The following is a 9,377-nucleotide window of genomic DNA, read 5'->3' on the forward strand; positions in this document are numbered from 1 at the left end:
GGCTACATAGACTCAATTCTCCCCTCCATTTCATGCACTTCGTAAATCTTTTTTTTTGTCTCAGACTGGTTTTTAACATGGAAACATATCCCTGCAGTCATGACAAAGGTGCTTAGGCTAAATAAAAAATTAAGCCAGCTGGATACCGCCTGCGACCTTTGTGCGATCATTCCGAACTAGGCAGGGCAGGCCGGAAGTGCCAGTGGAGCACTCACAAACGATGTTGGGGAGTCCTTGACAGGCTTCCGTTTTTGCTGAACCGGAGTGAAGCGACACGGTGTAGCAGTGAAGGTCGAAGTAGGCGTCCATATTCGGTTCGCTCTCTGGGTGTACAGAAATTGGGCGTAGCCCTTGTATGAATATTTAAAACTAGCGAATGCGCAGGTTCGCTGAAACTCGTGCTGTGAGTTTATTTTGTTGTTGAAAGTGCATGAAACGGGCCCCTGCTTTTGTTCATCTTTGTGTTCATCTTTTATTTTAGCATTCGGTTCATGCAAAAATAGAAAAAAAAACGAAGGTCGTTAGAGGGCGGAAAAACGAGATAATTAAAGAATTGTCTTCATTGATGACCTTGATAGATGAGGAAGAACGGTGGGGAAAAAAACTACGAAGAAATTGAGAGAAATGTTGTGCCGACAAGGAAGGAAACAGCCGTTAACAATAGGCAGCAAGGCCAAGGCGGTAATCATGGAATACGTCTAGGACATATAGTGACCACTGATCTGTAGCCTTAAAGTCAAGTGATTAGGAAAATAAGGACTGGTTGCAGTGCAATTGGCATGTAATATTAGGTAACCAATACCACCTTAGCATTATCCCCTAACAGGGCTAAACATAATGTTGCATCTTCCTAGTCATCATATATGTTAAAACTTATTAACTATGGCACAAACTATGGCATAAACTAATGGTATCAGACATAAAGAAATATGAAATAGAGGAACTCTACCATGCACTGAAGAACTCAGGAAGCATGAAGTTGGTCAAGAGAAAACTGAATATGCAAAATGAGATGTGTGCACTAAGAGACATGCATGGCAATGTCATGACCAGCATGGATCAGGAAGTCTATGTAGCCGATAAATTTTGCACAAATATATACTGAAACCCAAATAATCAGCAAGGTAATGATTGAATGATTAATGAAATTAATGATTAATGAAGCTAAGCAGTTGTAAAATGAAATTGGTCAATCAGTCAGTAGTAGAAAAAGAAATTAAGCGCAGCCTTACAAAAAATTTAAATGAAGAAAGCTCGTTGTGACGATTAGGAAACAGCGGATCTATTGAAGTACGCTGGGCAGGTTGTGTTAAAAAAACTAGTCACCATGTGTACGAAATGTCTTATGGCCTTGAGGGTACCGGGAGCTTCAACAAGCGTTAGTATCATCTTAATCCGTATGAAAGAGGAAGTCAAGGACGTTAAATATTACACTCCGATCAGCCCGATATCCGTTTGCCCTAAGGCATTTACAACTTCAATCACAAATAGAATCACTCTAACCTTAGACAGCAATAAACCAAAGAACCAGACACGCATTTGTAAAGCGTGCCTGTCAAACGACCACAGTCACGCTATCATTCGACTAATAGAGAAGTGCGTAGAAGACAACCAACTCTAAATATAGTCTCCATATATTAAAAGAGAGCATTTAACTCATTCAGAAAAGTGCGCAGTATTTCAGGCATTGCAGAACTATGGTATAAAAGAGCGATATGTAATACTAATTCAAGATATCTATAGTGCATGCACAGCCAACCTAGGCCTACATTAGGATATAACAAAATCCCGCAAAGGGAGCGCGTAGGAAGGAAGACATGATCTCGCCAGTGCTATTCACCTCTTGTTTACAGGAGGGGCTCAGACTCCTGGATTAGGTCCAGTGGGGGGTCCGAGTCAATGAAAAATACCACAGTTTCCTGCGATTTTCTCACTATATTGTTTTCAAAACTAATTCAGTGGACCAATTTCAAAAGATGATCAATGACCTTGACAGGCAAAACTGAACTATGAGTATAAAATCGATATGCGGAAAAATTAAGTACTGTTTAACAGTGTTGGCATACAACAGGAGAATAGGATAAGGAACGAAGCGCTTGAATTCGTAAAAAAATACTACTTTGGACAGGTAGTGGTCGCACAACCGGACAACGAGCGTGAAACAGCTAGAAGAAGAATGTGGGGAACGCATTTGACAGGTATTCTAAGATCATGAATGGCGGCTTATCTATCCACACAAGTTCAAAGTATTTAACAGCTGTATGTTAGCAGCTTTCAACTATGGTGTAGAAACATGGAAGCTAACGAAAAGAGTTGAGCTTAAACTGAGGGTAACGCGCGAAGCTCTGGAAACGAAAATGATAACTGCAACGTTAAAGGACAAGAAGACAGCAGAGTGGGTCAAAGATCAAACGCAAGTAATGAAGTTCTAGTCAAAATCAGGAAGAAATCGGCGTGGGAAGATCATGTAATGTGGCGGCAGGATAACGGATTGTCGTAAAGGGTAACTCAAAGGATTTCAGCAGGAGACTAGAGTAGCAAGGAGCGGCGATAATTTAGGTGGGCGAGTGAGATTAGAAAGCTTGCAGGGCTAAGGAAGCCGCAGCTGGCACAGAGCCAGGTTCAGTGGAGAGATATAGGCCTTAGAACTGTAAATGGCGCTGTCAACCTGATGATGATGATGGCAATTCCCTATTTGTCGTTTTGCCGTAAAGATCCGCCAGCGCGCTTCGCTAATTTGCTCGATTATTTTTCTCTAATTATTTTTCCTATAGTCGCGAAAATTCGTATAAATACTTGACTCGCGTTTGAGTCCATTCTACCACTTCAATGTGTACTGAATATCAATTTTACGTGCAATTTCGTAATCAATTTAGTACCAAGGCTTCAACGTTTGTTATCGTTTCGGGTTGGGAAAAGGGCTATCCGCAAACTTCTAGTTCTCAGCTCTTTGCCTATGTTTGAGCCGTCAGCTTTCTCTGGACCGCTATCGTGGCATGGCGCGAGCGCGCTGCTCAGGCTGGGGTCGTGGCTCGTTGTCTGCCAGGTGCTCAAGTGACGCCTCCAGGTTTGATATTTTTGAAGTGCGTTCTGCGCCTTCCTCAGTGTGAAAAGAGTGACTGATATATCTCGCCCTCGGGTCAGATTTGGAGGCCGGCAAGCCGAAATCTACCCTTTGTCCGCGTCAAGAAGCGATACGCGCGTTAATTAAAATCAGTAATGGGCGCTACTCGAGCCGGTGCGAAGCGTACACAGTCTTTATGGAAAACGGGGTGCCTACTATGTCGTCCTTCGCCCTTCGCCTTGCGCCGGCTGCCACTGATAATTCGTGGTGGTGACTCACAACTGACCGGAGAGTTTGTTTCTTTCTTGTGCAGGAAACTCAAGATGAGCTGCATTAATGTTACAAGCGAAGCGTATGAGAACACTAAGGACTATCCCGGAAAAAAGATGACGCCTGAAGGCCTGTGTACAATGCGACTCGGGATAGGATGGGAGCCATTTGAAGTATGTTATATGGGTAGTTTGTAGGTGCTTGAAGATATGTCGTCCTAGGCGTTAGTCCTTTTTTTATCTGTTGCCGCTGCTTTCATATTTGCAATATTCGAAGCTAGGTGGGAGCTTTTCACGAGTGGCGGAGTTCACCCGCTTGTTCACTCCATTTGCACGAAGCAGTGGGGGATACGAAACAGTATAGCACATTTCTGTCGTGCCGAGCGGTACTGTAGACGCCAGCAAAACTGAACAGCGTAGAATTCGGTGCATTCGAGGGCTATTACACGCATCTTTTAACAACGGTCCTTATGGCGGGATTAGCACTTACGAATATACCTTTCCGTGCATTTAACATTGGGCATAGTTTTACGCTAGTATTAAGCAAGATATATGCGCCTTAAGTGCCCACATAGCCAGTTATGCTGCGGCAAATGGTTCAGGCAAACTGGCATCTGCAAGCTTTTCTTTTGGTTACCGGTTGGCTCAAGTTCTAAACATATGCAGTTTAGTTGTCCAAAAGACCAATATTTAAATATAATTTTTTCGTTTACTTTACTGTGTGCGCCTTGGTTATCATTAATCGCAATGCATAATTCTACTCTGAAAAAAGTTCTGAAATTTCTTAAAATGCATTTTAGGGGCTACGAATAGTACTTCCTGCCCACCGTCACCGCAATACTTAACAAAAATGAACGAATTCTGCCAGGTTTACAATAAAGCTGCTATAACGATTGAAAGACAAGAAAGATAGCTGACCATATTGGGTCTGTTTGCTTGTCGTTACTATTATTAATAGCAGTGTTTTGTGAAGAAGAACTACATGTTGTAAGAGTTTTTAAAAATTATTCTTTTCGGGGGGCCGACATCGTACTCTCCTTTCAAAGAAAATAAAAACGCAGGATGTGCGAGTAAAAAATGTTCAGTACTTTTAAAAACTATCTTTCACGTGTATGAGGCTATTCACAGTTTTGCAGCCCACGCAACAAACACGGAAAAACGTAGCTATGGTTCAGTCCAGTAATCGCGACTTGCGTTCTAAATTATTGTCTACATTCGTTTCAAAACGAAAGTTCTTCAGGTATTAGTCCTTTTGCAAGGCTTAAGCACCTTTAGACCTTCATGCTTTCATTTACTTCATTTTTGTCAGACGGAAAAAACGTACAAAAAGTGCCAAGTGAAGTGTTGCAACCTAGAAGAATCAAACTGCGTGAGTCTGCATTTGTTAGACGGAATGAGCTGCTCCGAAAACAAGGTAAGCACAAGCATGCACGGATGCAATTTTTTTCTAATATTAACACGATAACATTAGTGGCCCGCTCTTGAGCAAAGGCGACGACCGTCCTTATGTCCATGTGATGAAAAAGTTGGTTGGCTTTCCTGCAATGGTGGGCAAGTGGCAACCAGCCCACCAAGACAGGCAGCAATGGAATGAATTCAAATAAATTAAAAGCACTGCCCACATATACTTACCGTGGCACCGCGCATCAGATCACCAGAATCCCGAAGAACCATCAGCGCAAAAATTAGAATTATGGGAGTCAGGGAAGAGGAATCTGAGTTCCACAAGTATCACCGGTGGCTGTTTGAAACTGCCACCCAACGTGGCAGTAGAGAACCACTTTACCTACTTGCTCTAAGAGTGGTATGTACACTCCGTGCGATTTATGCATTAGTAGCAAAGAATGAGGAGATCGCGGGTGGCATTTCTAATGCTACGGCATTGCACTCTTACGGATGTGTTAAAGGGCATCCAAGTTTATTTTATTATTCTTACAACTTCTGTAAAGATGGATGTAGTTATCTGCTGAAAATGAACCTGGGTTAGCAATTTGAAGGGTTCTGACTGGAATCTGCAGATGAATGCACTCTTGGTCGGTTGTTAAGGACAAAATGTGGCCCTTCTAAAACATTCCATGCAAGCACAAAAAGACATTGAGATTATCACAGATCATTAGTTTTGTAACGATAACTCTATCTGACGTCTTCTTCCTCATTCCGGGGAGAAATTTACAGAATGCACTGCTTCTTACAACAAGTAAAGAGATGGCTTTTTGGAACGTATTGTGTAAATGTTTGCTAAAAGTGAGATTGCAGTTACACAGTTATTCGGCCGTATTCAGCCATCCACGTTAACCTAATGTCCTATGTGTTGATCACAGATCGACTTGCGCCGAGGTTTGTTCATGTCTAAGCACCCCCGCAGGAGTTGCGGGAGGTTCTCAAAATTTGAGTGCGTATCGTTTTGAGCTGAAACACGCCAGCGCGCTTAACCACCTTAATTTGGCTAGAAAAAGTGTGCAATCAAAGATCCTCCTGAGCACTCGTTTCTCGCTGCCGCCATCTAATCGCTGTTGAACAATACGCAAAAGCTTTCCTGAAGAGGATGTCATCCTTCCGTCAACTTTAAACGACGGGATGTAGTTGAAATATTGTTATGGTGTATATTGTGCAAATCGAGTGCACTGCTTTACGCAGCACCGAGTACTGCGATTTAAGTGTCAGTTTCGTTCTCTGGTTTCTAACCGCGTTCTAAATTCTGCTTTGTCATTGAACTTCAAGTGGTTGGGCGGACTTTCATGGCGCTCACACCTTCTGTTCATTTGCCTCTGCAAATGCGAGCGTCTGTAGCAGGACTGAAGTACCGGGTGTTTTCGCCGTCCGCTTCTGCAAAATCGACTGCAATTTTAGGCTCCGGGGGCTGGCAGAATAGGCCTTGACCGTGAGATTTGGTTGCACCGCCAACATCTTGACCGCTCAACTACGCACAAATGCATAACAGCTGCGCGGTAAAAGGTAGAAAATATAAAGTGATCGTTGGCATTTCGTACCGCATGCAAGCTAAGCAGTTACACTGCACTGAAACCTACAACTAAACGCGATCAAACAAAACCCGTCCCACACTCGCGCTCTGAGCGTCTAGCACGTGTTCGATGAAAAGTAACACAGACTGCTGTACATGAAAAGCCAAATATGAAAGCGTATATGCGTGGAGAGTAACGGAACATAAGCGGGCTTTGTCAGAACGGCTGCCGCCACCGAAACCGCTTATGGGGTTCCGGCAATGCGCATACGCAGCCTGTCATGACCTGCACGTGCCAACACCTGGCGCCATCTGCCCGTGGGAACTGATAGTGGCGCTGGCGCTGAGTACGAGGCAAGCGGTAAGATGTGGCGGTTGCGGTACACTTTATGATAAATGTGTTAGAGACCGTTACTGAAAGGTGTCACACGCTTTGCGTAGCCCTTCAACTCACCACTCGTTAACATTCCTCAGCCGCGTCGGTGAAACCAGGGAATTATCGCACTAGATGAAGCACTGCCGGTTTGGAAGCGCGTATCTTAGCCAGGGATGCCATTCGTATCCTCAAGGCTTCAGGATGCTTAGCGGGAGTTCGATCACTCCTCGCGTTCTTTTGTATACTTCCGTTTACGCCTGCACCGATAAATGAGAACCACTCTCGGTAGGACGCACTTGTCAATGACAGATTGCAATGATTGCACGCGCCCGTAATTATGAAAGTTAAAGGTAGTTCCGTATGTATGTTGCGAGAGCTAGCCTTTTTTCTACTTGGACTACAGTGTCGATGATCATCAAAGGTGAAAAAAATAAAAAATAATAAAACAAGCTTGCATGGCACCATCAGCAGGTATACAAGCGTAATATTTTCTGGAGCCACTAGCTATGGCTTGACATAGTTAGCAAATGCACCAGGAAACCTCCATTTGCAGTTCCAACGTCATTTGTTTCTCTCGGCGTACTTTATTTTGTTTTTACATGACACCCTATTCCATTGCAGACATGCAGAAAAGCTATATGCACAGACAGCAACTGGGACAGCGCAACTTCTCCAGCAGCAGGAAGCGCTCGCAATTTGTAGAATGGATGGCTATGTCGTTTTCCTCAAGATTGAAGGATGAACCATAAGGCAACACGAAGTGAATCTGGAATATCTGAAAATAATAAAACTCAACCGAGCCGCAAATTTCTGCACTGTCCGATAAAACTTAGAGTGGAGACTACGAACGGCAGGATATATAGGCTACTTTTTCTTGCTGGCGGGACGAGCCTGAGATGGCTCACAGTTTTAACCTTCAGAAAATGGAAGGAAAGAACAAACGCTGGCTGCGGATTTAACAATGAAAAAACGTCTCCATACGATCCGCAACCTCTTCCGTTTTCTTCTTGTGCTTCGCTTCCTTCGGAGTAACCGAGTCACTATGGGGCCCTATTGGAGCGTGAGCTGCTTTGCAAAGTACAATAATTCTCAAGTCCATGACTCTGGGAAGTCAATTTTAATTATGAGGCAAGTTTGAAAAACTGTAAGGTAATTTTATGAAGGTGTTAAAGATAATGATACAACCTTTCGGTACGAGGCCAAATCTTTTTTTTAAAGCTTGTCCGTCGGTCGCTACATAAAAAGTATGCTACATAAGTATGCTACATAAAAACAAAGGAAACCATTTTTCACGATAGAAAAAAGTGTACTAAAAAATAGAAGCTTGCCGAGAGGGGATCTGCGCGTATGTTGGTTGTTTGAAATATGCTATTGTCCATAATTTCTAGTTTTAGTCGAAAATTGCATTTCACCTTGTTTCATTAAAGAAGTAGCAACAATTGCACTGCAGCGCTACTGCACTGAACTGCCATTCAAGGACTGTCTCGCTCGTTTCACTCTTGATTGTCACCGTATATAAACTCAAACGGCAAAACTCCTTTATTTATGAATACAATACCAATTATACCGACCGTCACAAGTAGTGGTTAGGTTCGTCACCATGAACCCACTCGATAACAAACTAAGAAGTCTCCCAATGAAGCCCCTAATTTTTGCAGTACAAAGTGATGTCTTTAAACTGTAATGCACCCTTGCCCTCTTCAGGAATCCTAACCGAACCCACGTCTACCGACATGCTATGGAGATCAAGTTGTATCGGCGTTTTCATTTCCACAAGCACCTCACAACAACACACGAGTAGAACCAATCAGGTTTTTTATGCCTGCGTTTAAATACCTCTGGTATTTGTACAAATATTGAGCAAAAACGTGATGGTGCCATATGCATTGAAGAGCATCGGACTGCTAGTGCACTTAGAACCACTTAACGCCGTCTGAGACTGCTCTGAATGTAGCTAAAACCACTGTGGAAATAAGAGCTGCTTGTGTTCTTGTGTTCTAACTCCTTGAAAAACCTTACCGTACGAATACACCGGCCACCCAAGGAAAAGTCATTTGAAGGAGCGAACGTAATCATCTATCTTCTTTTTAGTGGTCTGCATTCCTTTTTTCTATAATGAGGAAATTCACGTAGGACGAATGCAGTGGGGAACAGGGTTTTGGTAATCGGTCAGGAATCTTTTTTTTTCTTCAAAACACAAGGTTTCCTTTTTAAGGCACCCATTGGCAACTGCGCTTGAAACTAATTTCTACCGGGAATGTCTGTTGTGAAACTAATATATTCTGCTGCTTGCTGTATACCAGCGGTGGACGCAAAAGCAACAATTTGTTCTTTCTTTAGTACAGTCGCTTGAAGTGAATTCCACAGAACCAAACTCAGGGCACTCGGTTAAGAGGATAATATGCTAATGTTCCACTACCTAGTGTTGTTGTTGCTGCTGTGCCTACAAAAAAAAATTAAAGTTGCGGCACACGCACCACCTATCGCACAAGTCGCCTAAACCAATTTAAAATAAATAGTGGAGCACGAAGCTGTAAAAAAATAACGAAAAAAAGGAAATAAAAATTCTTAAGCTTTTAGTTTAGTGCGATAAAATCTAATTATATCTTAAAGCATACAACGAGAACCATAAACTAAAATGCTCCGAGTCGACACTTTGTCTATTTGATTATATAATAATAATAATTAGCTCATGATACATTTTAA

The sequence above is a fragment of the Amblyomma americanum genome, chromosome 9 (assembly GCF_052857255.1).
Source record: "Amblyomma americanum isolate KBUSLIRL-KWMA chromosome 9, ASM5285725v1, whole genome shotgun sequence".
Lineage (NCBI taxonomy): Eukaryota > Metazoa > Arthropoda > Arachnida > Ixodida > Ixodidae > Amblyomma > Amblyomma americanum.